We start from the raw sequence: 9,032 nt of genomic DNA on the forward strand, positions 1-9,032 counted from the left end.
ATCATCCATTCCCATAACATAATTCTGTCCTCTTGATCCAACCAGAGCACAACTTAGCACACATACCAAAGACCTGCAACAACTCCACTAACATGACAAATAAAACATCAGAACCCAAGCCATGAGTCATTTGGCTTAGATGCAGGTAAAGGGGGAAAAGAAAAAAAAAAGAAGGAAGAAAGTGAAAAAAAAGTATGGTAGGTTTTGACAGGATAAAAGCCTCCCACTTTGGAAATAAATGTGTCTGCTTCACCTTGATGTGTATTTCTGACAAATGTCCCAGCTTTGCCTCAGCATGTATCTGGCAGCAGGACCATTATCCTGTGACAAGGTCCTTTTCTATAGGCATTATCTTAGCAACAACAATATGATCAATTTAAAAACACCAAGATGAACAATTTGCCTCAATGAATGTGATGAGCGCACACGCACACACCAAAACAACTGGGGTGTACAATGCAAGAATGTACAAGTTTTTTTTAAAAAATGAGGGTAATAGGGTAATTAGCTCTTCATGGGCTCTTTACGGGGTTATTGCATACAAAGTTCATACAAAATATCAAATTATTTTGATAATCTTTCTTAGGTTCCTCAAATAAAACCACTTGCTTTACACACATATTACCATAACCTTTTTCAATCACAAGCATGCATAATCACAGTTTCTACTGGCTGAAAGAACATTTAGAATTAGTCTCTATTGGCTTGCAGGAAGCAGAGGAAATAAACATTTTAGTAACGCAAATTCCAGCTACAGCTAGCCATGCATTTCTATACATGAATCAATACAACAGAACACATGCTTTGGTGACCAGACATGTCTGGAAGAACATGCCTAGGAAGAACATTTAGAAAGGTCTGAAAAATCCACTGTCTGCAGGGGGATTTGCCTATTGAACAAAATTCCAGAAGAGAGTTGGCAACTCAAAACATTAAGTTCCTAAGGAAGTGCTGGGAAGCATCTCTTTTGAGAAAGTTGTTATGGTGTTTAATTCTATGCATATTTCCTTTTACTCTTAAACTCAGCAGCTTTCCCAAATACGCCAAAAATGCCCATTTGACCTACAAAAACAACAACAACAAAAAGGTGGGGGGGAAGGGTCAGGTGGAGCCAAAGCATCCCTAAAGTCCTCTAGACCCTCAGATGTTGACATACATTTTGCATAGAAACTTAATAAATAGGGAGTAGTACACAATCTTTAAACTAATTAGGGAGAATCTGCCCCACAGTTCATCTCCAACTCAACACCCATTATGGTGCCTCTTTCATCTTCTCTTAATTCTCCTTGCAAGATTGCAAGGTCTTTCTTCAAAAGCCGAAGAAAATCTGTTCATTTCTTTGAGCTAAATTTTGTCCAGGTATGTGTGAACTAAATCAAAAGCTGCCAGGTAATCAGGTTGCATATTGCCATACCTACTGATGCTGCTCAAATAACCTGACTGTATTCCTCAACACAATTTCTCTAGTCTGCATCCAAGCTCATTTGAGGTCACTAGAAACATTACCATTAACTGCAACAAGATCTGGGCCCAGTACACTTGTAGAATTCCCATGCCTTTAATTGGGAAGTTTTTCTGCAAACAAAACCATCTTTTCTGGCCAGAGCAAAGAGCCCACCCTTAAGACAGTTGAAGAGTCACAACTCAGTAAGTGTATCAAATGAAGAACACCTACTCACCTGCATCCACAGCACTGAATGCATCTGTATCAGCCCTTTGCATAATAGAAATAAATTTATCTTAGGGGTTTTCTCCCACAGAAAGTCAGCTCACAGCTTGGAAAATAAATGGGATGGTTTTGCTTCATCCCTTATCCTGTGGCAGATAATATTTTATTCCATTGGTATCTTGAAGAATTAATCAGCAGGGCAGTGGGAACATGCAGTATGTTACAACACTTCTGTCAATACATCCTTGCTGGTAGTCAGCCTGTTACCTCTTCTGTGACAATGCAATTTTTGAGATTGACATCAAGGATTGGCTTTCACCTTTGCTCTAAGAGAAGACAGGTGATCTGGGGTTACCATCTAGAAAGACTTTGACTTCAAAATACATCTTAGGCCTGTATCCAGCCCTCAACTCTTTTATGGCATTCCCAGGAGATGGGATGCTCTGTGATGCTACTGGAGAGACAGAAGAGGAGAGGTACCCGTCCTTGCTCTAAAGGGCCCTGCACAGAAAGCACACACTGGAGGACAAAGTCCAGGACAAAAAACCTACCTCCTTCTCTCTTAGCTCATGCAAGAGCTGCATCTTTCTCACTACTCTCTTCCCAATTTCTCTGTGTCCCCAAAGGCTGATGCTATGTGCCAGCGGGCTGCAGGTCTCAGCTATGAAGCACTGCAGGAGCTCCACATCCCGCCTTAAACAATAAGCCAAGTCCATTGCCCTGTTCACAGCCCTGAAACAGAAGTAGCAACCATGTGGATTTATAGTCTCAAGTTAGGGATGTTTCTTCTGACTTGTGATATTTTCATTTTTCTAGTGGTCTCATTTGTCAAATTGGGATCTAATTCCAAGGCTTAAATCTAGTTCTTTAAAAAAAAAAATCTTAAGGGATTCTCCCCAGTTGTTAGCTAATTTAGGCAGGCTTAGGAAGCTGGGAAAAATACAGCTGCTCCAAGTTAAAAATTAAGTCACAAAAATTGGCAAAGAAAGCTGCCTATAAACAACTGCTCATTTCAGAATGGCCATCTCTTGGGAAAATCATAGTATTATAACTTAACAGTCCTTCCAAATCTGCATTCCCTCCCTTCTCTCCCACTGAAGCTAAACACAGTTCATAAAAAGAACAAAAAATCTGGCATAACATTACATTAATTTCAAGGAAAGTAAAGAAGGGTCATTTTATTCATGTATTGATTTAGACCAGTGTAACTCCATCAACTTAATCTGAGTTACTATTCCTGTTAATCAAAAATGCTAGTGGAAGCGGAATCAAGCCCTGGGGGGCTCTTAATAAATTTTTTTTAAATGAGCTTTACTAATACGTCTCAGTTGGATGAGTTTGAGTAAGCCACATGGAGAGTCTAGGCAACTTCCAGACAAACTTTTCTTGTATTTCTTACGTGACATTCCCCTGGGGATGGATGAAGCCAAATTGGTAGCTGCAGAGACTGGACATATTCATACTCACAAGGGAAAATTTACAACCACTGTACACTGGTCCTAGTCTCCTCCAGCAATTTTTGCTGTAGGCAGTACTACAGAGGTGAATACCTCTGAGATTTAGTAGATAGAGGGAAGCAGCTGAGCATTAAACATGGGTCAGAGGAACAGAGAATCAAGGGGTGAAAGAATGATAAAGGTCTATTTTTGTCTTGGAAAAGGTCACTGTGAAAGTTGAATTAAAATGAGTAGCTACAGTACAGAACTGCCCTGGGATACCTCAAGAAAGGGTTCTTCAATGCAATGCCAAACTACACTTATACATGCTGGAAAGCAAGGTCGTACCTCGTATGAGACTTCTTGGGGAAAAACTGGTTCATTGTTTTAATGTAAATAGTGACAGTAAGAGAGATCTAGAAAACTGCTTAGAGCTGATAACGCTGCCTTCGGCAGCGCTTCTGAAGTCGACTTCTGTCAAGCAAGAACCTTATCCTCCTCCACCTAAAAACTCTCATAAAAGCCAAACAAGGGCAGGCTCCAAGTTAAAAAAACACACTATCTGCACTGGTTTTCCTTTAGGGACATTAATAAGGAGTGATAAATATGACAGCAGAGAGAATTTAAATTGCTAATAGCTCGGGCCCACAAAGCATTTTGCACAGATCACTGAAGACAAGAGACCCAAAGCATGCGCAAAGCTCCCGTGCATAAAGCACTGCCGAAGGACACTAGATGCAACTCACACTGAACAGCAAAATATTTGAACCCTTCTTTTATTATCTTAGAAACCTGACTGAGACCTGCACAGCAGCGTAGTTCAGTCTTTTAAAAAGGGACCTGAAACTTCAGTTCTTATATTAAGCAATATTTACTCTCAGAAGACCACAGTCACACAAGTTTAACCAGACTGAGAGCAAATCAAACAACAAGCCAAACAGGGACGGCTGCAGCTTCTGGTAGAAATGACACTTAATGCCCATTTTTGACTTTAGTAAAGAGTTATTTCAAGATAATTTCATTTGCTCTTCTGAGACTGCAAACCAGGAACACTCTCACAATTTTTGTACTTTCCTGTTCTTCAGAAACAACAGCAATCCTTTCAATATAAGTGGTTGTTCAGAATAAAGCAACTAGATATTTTCTTGTAAATATTTAGATTAAAAAATACATATATAAAATATTTTAGAACAGTTGCTTTCAATGTCAAGCCTCTTTCAAAAATTCTATTGAAAAATCTTGTTTGCTCACATACCTTCAATATAATATTTCTGTTTATCCTGCAATTATGTTGCCTCCAAAAACAAACTGCTAATGTTGCCAAGCCTTTCATAAGCAGAAGGTGGAAAACTGTACAGATAAATCTGGAGGAAGGGAGACACATTGAATGTATAAACACTGCTTTTTGTGGTCTTACTGGTATGCTGAGGCTTTCCTCTGTATAGCATCCCTTGGGTAAGGAAGCTGAGACTCATCAGGCCAATGCAACATTTTTCATGTTTAGAAAATACAGGATTTAACAGCAAACCAGCACAAAGAAACACCCAATCAGCCAAAACAACATCAACCCACCTCCTGGGCTTCGAGGTATATTGCCCTGTGATCTGCTGTGGAGATTGGAGTTTCCATCCTCATGGAGAACCACGTCTGCCATCAAGTTGCGGATTTCAGCTTTTCCCAGTGATTTGCCTGGAAACCTTCACATGCTGACCAGGAGCTCTGCAGGGAGCTGGAGAGCCAGAAGTTTCTGTTTGGCCACAAACATGACACTATGAGCCTAGGGTGAAGGCAATCAGATTTCAGATGTAATTCCCATGGAAGGATTAATCAAATCACTGTATTTTTTTGCTTGTTTTGACAAGTGAGCATTTTCCAAATGAAAAAAATCGAAAATTTCCAAACCCAATCCACACCTGACACACTAAAATCTTCAGCCTTTTAAGGGTCAAATCCACTACTGTCTTAAGTCATATTTCGTCAAAGTGTACAAAATCTAACTTGTTTTCTAACATAAACAGAAGTTTTTTCATATTACATATTTTGGTGCATAATCACAGGATAAGGGTTCAGAAGTTCAATGTCTATTGACAAGAGAGTAAATTTTACCTTTACATTTACCTTTTGCAGCCACACTATACCAGCCATGATTTACGTGCAGGCACTTGCCCAGGAAATCAAACTGCCTCGGCCCCAGGGAAGTTGATAAATTGGCATTTCTTCCATTGGCACTTTGCACAGAGCCCCTGACTTCCTGTTGCTTCTCCTGTCCTTGGGAACAGCTCCATCCTTTTGGAGCATGTGGAGAAGTACACTGCTAATGAGCACGCTCACAAGTCTGTAACCTTTCCTAGAGATGCATCCATTGGAATAACAGCCTACATTTTCACCGGAAAGAAGGCATTAGCTATAAAATTGTGCTTCAAAAGCACTTAAAACTTTGACCATATGTTTATAACTTCATTTTTGCAAATTCTCTTTAAGGAAAAAAGCACCAAAAAAAAGAGACCCGGAAATTAACAGCTGTTTCAGCTAGAAAGGTATTTCACACATTGAGAACCTGCTTGCACAAAGCTATTATTGTGTTTATATAGACAAAAATTTGGTTTCCTAATTAGCACTGGGAGGCATGTAAAGCAGGCTGGATGCCGTCTGGCCGGTATTCTGCAGACTGCAAGTTTACGCTATTTGTTTGTGTTTTCTTTCCCAAAAGAAATTCTCTTGAAGAAATGAATCCTCCCACATTAAGGGAATTACTGGACACATGGTTCATCAAAACGTCTCCACAACAAAATGCTTCTTTTACTGTTCTGCTTAATTAAAATCCAACTATGAAATATCTAATTCCACGAAACTTGCTTCAACTATTAATTAGCTAATGGACAAAATACAAAACACCCACTACAAAGCAAAAAAAAGAACACTCACTACATCCAACAAGATTCAGCAGAATAGGATACACTGAAACTTTTAAGATGTAGCTGTACTCCATCCTTTTAAGGCATGGAGTACAGCTACAGCATACTTCTGTTGATGTTCAGTTGCTATTATATCTTTCATTTAAAAAAAAAAGGCACTTCAATGTGAAGTCAAGAGATGAAAGATGTGTTCATAAACTCTGGTGAATTGAGTTAAGGGAGCTTATCAACAGTTCAGGAATAAAAATTGATGTAGTTCAAGCTATTAAAAAAGATTATAGTGGACACTGCTTAATGCTGACATTGAGCATGGTGCAGGCTGAGCTAGGATATCACCACAGCCTAGATGAATTATTAGCTAAAACGCCCAATGCTGACTGCCATAAACATGTAAGAAGCTGAGACGTATCCTTGCCCAGCTCACCCTGGAACACATTTAAGTTTTGAAATTCATCATGCGGGCAGCAGAACCCTAGCAAGCAGACTGCAAAAGCTGAAATGCCATGCAAGGCACAGGTATACAAACCAATTGATTTCAAATAACATAGTATAATTTGCATATTTTAAGGTTAAGGTTTTATAAAACAACCGTACATACATGACCTTTTGTTCAGGTGAGTTTATCTCCCACTCTTCAGCAGCTCTACACATTTGCCATCCTCCCTAGGCCATCTACCTTCACCTGCTCTGTGGACACCTGACCCCCACGTCTGCATCCAGCAGCACATCAGGGCACCAGCGTTACTCACTGAAGCCAGAACAGAAGTGCTCAAGAAAATGGGACACACATGGGGAGAGAAGTGCATCCATCACCATCTTCCACAACCAGAAACAGAATATATCAAAATTTAGGTGGAGGAGACATTTATCAGCTAAACGTGACAGTGCAAGTGCATGGGCTCTTTGTTTTCATGTTGAGGAGGTTCAGTAAAATAATGAGGTGCAGTTTTATGCCAAATATATCAATTGTGAGACTACTGGATTCTCTAGTGTCACTTTATAACCTAAAATACCTTCAGATTAAGACTTAACACATTGTGTTCACTGAAACAAACGTCCAACATTTGAGATGTTCCTTGCAGGGTTATTAAATGGATTATCATAAAAGTCATTACATTGCTAAACTGAATTACAGCATATAAATGAAAAGCTTAGAGAAGGAAAATGGATTAACAAGCTGCTAAAAGCAGCAGCATATGACAAAAAGATAACAACCATAAAATAAAACGATTTTGGAAATTTTACTTAAAAAAAATTATTCTGAAAAAACTTCCAATGGTCAAAATTACCACTTAGCTCACACCTGTGCTGCGTATGGAAGAGAGACGGGAAACAGCAGAAATAAATGAGGCAGCATCCTGCCCTCAGGGAGAACCACAGCCATGCTTTCCTCCACACAGGAGGAACGAGCACACACACACGTGGCAGAGGTCCTATGGGCAGCACCACTTTGGTCTTCACTTTTAAAAATCCTGCCTCCTCCAGCACGGCCTCCTGTGGCAAGCAGAGCTGCATCACAGCATTGCTGTCGCCGGTGCCATCTCCTTACATTTCATTACATCCAATTTTCTCTCCCGTGCTTCATAACTTGACAGTTTAAATTGCATCAGGCTCAGAGGTGGCGTTTGCCTTGTCAGGCTGCACGCAGTTTGTTTTCCCTCTCCTTACAACAGACAACGCTAATTAAAGCGCAGATTAGATTTTAAATACTGGATTATTGCTTTTCTTCAGGGAACTCGGTGTATCATTATTTTTATTTTCACGTGTGGATTCTGACAAGAAGAGAATGCGGAGATTTGGCTTCTCGTCTTTAACTGATATCAGCCATCCTATGACGTTTCTGAATCCCATAATCACATAAATGCTGCTGCATGCTGTCACTGCAGGTTACTTGGGCAGCACGAGGTCTGAGGACAAGGAGACCAGCTCTTGTCCACAGTTCCAGAGGCTCCACTGTGCAAACGTACAACAGCCACACTGGCTGCAGAATGCCAGGCGTCTGCCCAGTGTCACGTTCTGGGGTTTTATTTCTCAAGAGGAATCACATTCTTCTGTAGGGAATGATGCTGTAATGACAATAAATACAGGGGCCATCTGGGAAGGAAGATACTTTTCCCAAGAGGATTTTTAAACTACTTTGGAGCAGCATTTGCTGTTATGGTCTTAGGCTCCGCATTGTACTCCTAAGTACGAGCAGGAGCCACCAAGTTTAAAAAATCTTGCTAAAAAAGTCAAAGTAATCATCATCAAAACCAGCAAAAACTGTAAGTCCTGTTCCCTTCAAATTCTTTAAGAAAAAAAAAAAGCCAAAACCAAGCTTTAAGAGCAAAATGATTTCAAGCCTCAGGCCAAATGGCCACCGTGGCATGGGCAGGGCTAGAAACACTTGGTGCCGTGAATGCCCGTCTCTCCTGGGGGAGCTTCAGGTGCGCATGGAGTGGGAGTGCTGGGGACAAGGATAATATCCTCACATGAAGGAATCAAGTGTGCTAAGACTCACCTAGCTCCCTTTTAATGGGGGTTGAACGCAGCACTTGGAAAAGAAGAGAGAGCACATGAATATGGAATTGCATGCAAATGCCAGCCACATGGCAGGTGCGTCTTCGGGTGGATTTTTAGCACCTTGCAGCGAAGGAGCCATAAAATGTCTCCATGCTCTCTCTGACTGTAGATTGCCTTACACTTATCTTGCACTTTGGGGTACAAGTTGTCCTATGTCTCTATACCTAAATGCCAGAATATACATGTGTTTCTACCCAAGGCCTTCAATCTACTGTAGCTTTTAACATATAAACTATTTTAAAGCTATTTCAACAACCATTTTTCAGCAACTCATCTATAGTATTACATTTTTAAGATTAATTTTGCAGTCTTTCCGTTAAGATTTTGAGCAAACTATTAATCATAAGACTAAGAGACTCTTAACCAATTGATGGTTTTATGGTTATAGCTGTTATTAATCAAGTATTGTTTTGCCACACTCTTTATAGCATGCCATTTTGTATTTTCACA

This window comes from Cygnus atratus, chromosome 9 (genome assembly GCF_013377495.2).
Source record: "Cygnus atratus isolate AKBS03 ecotype Queensland, Australia chromosome 9, CAtr_DNAZoo_HiC_assembly, whole genome shotgun sequence".
Lineage (NCBI taxonomy): Eukaryota > Metazoa > Chordata > Aves > Anseriformes > Anatidae > Cygnus > Cygnus atratus.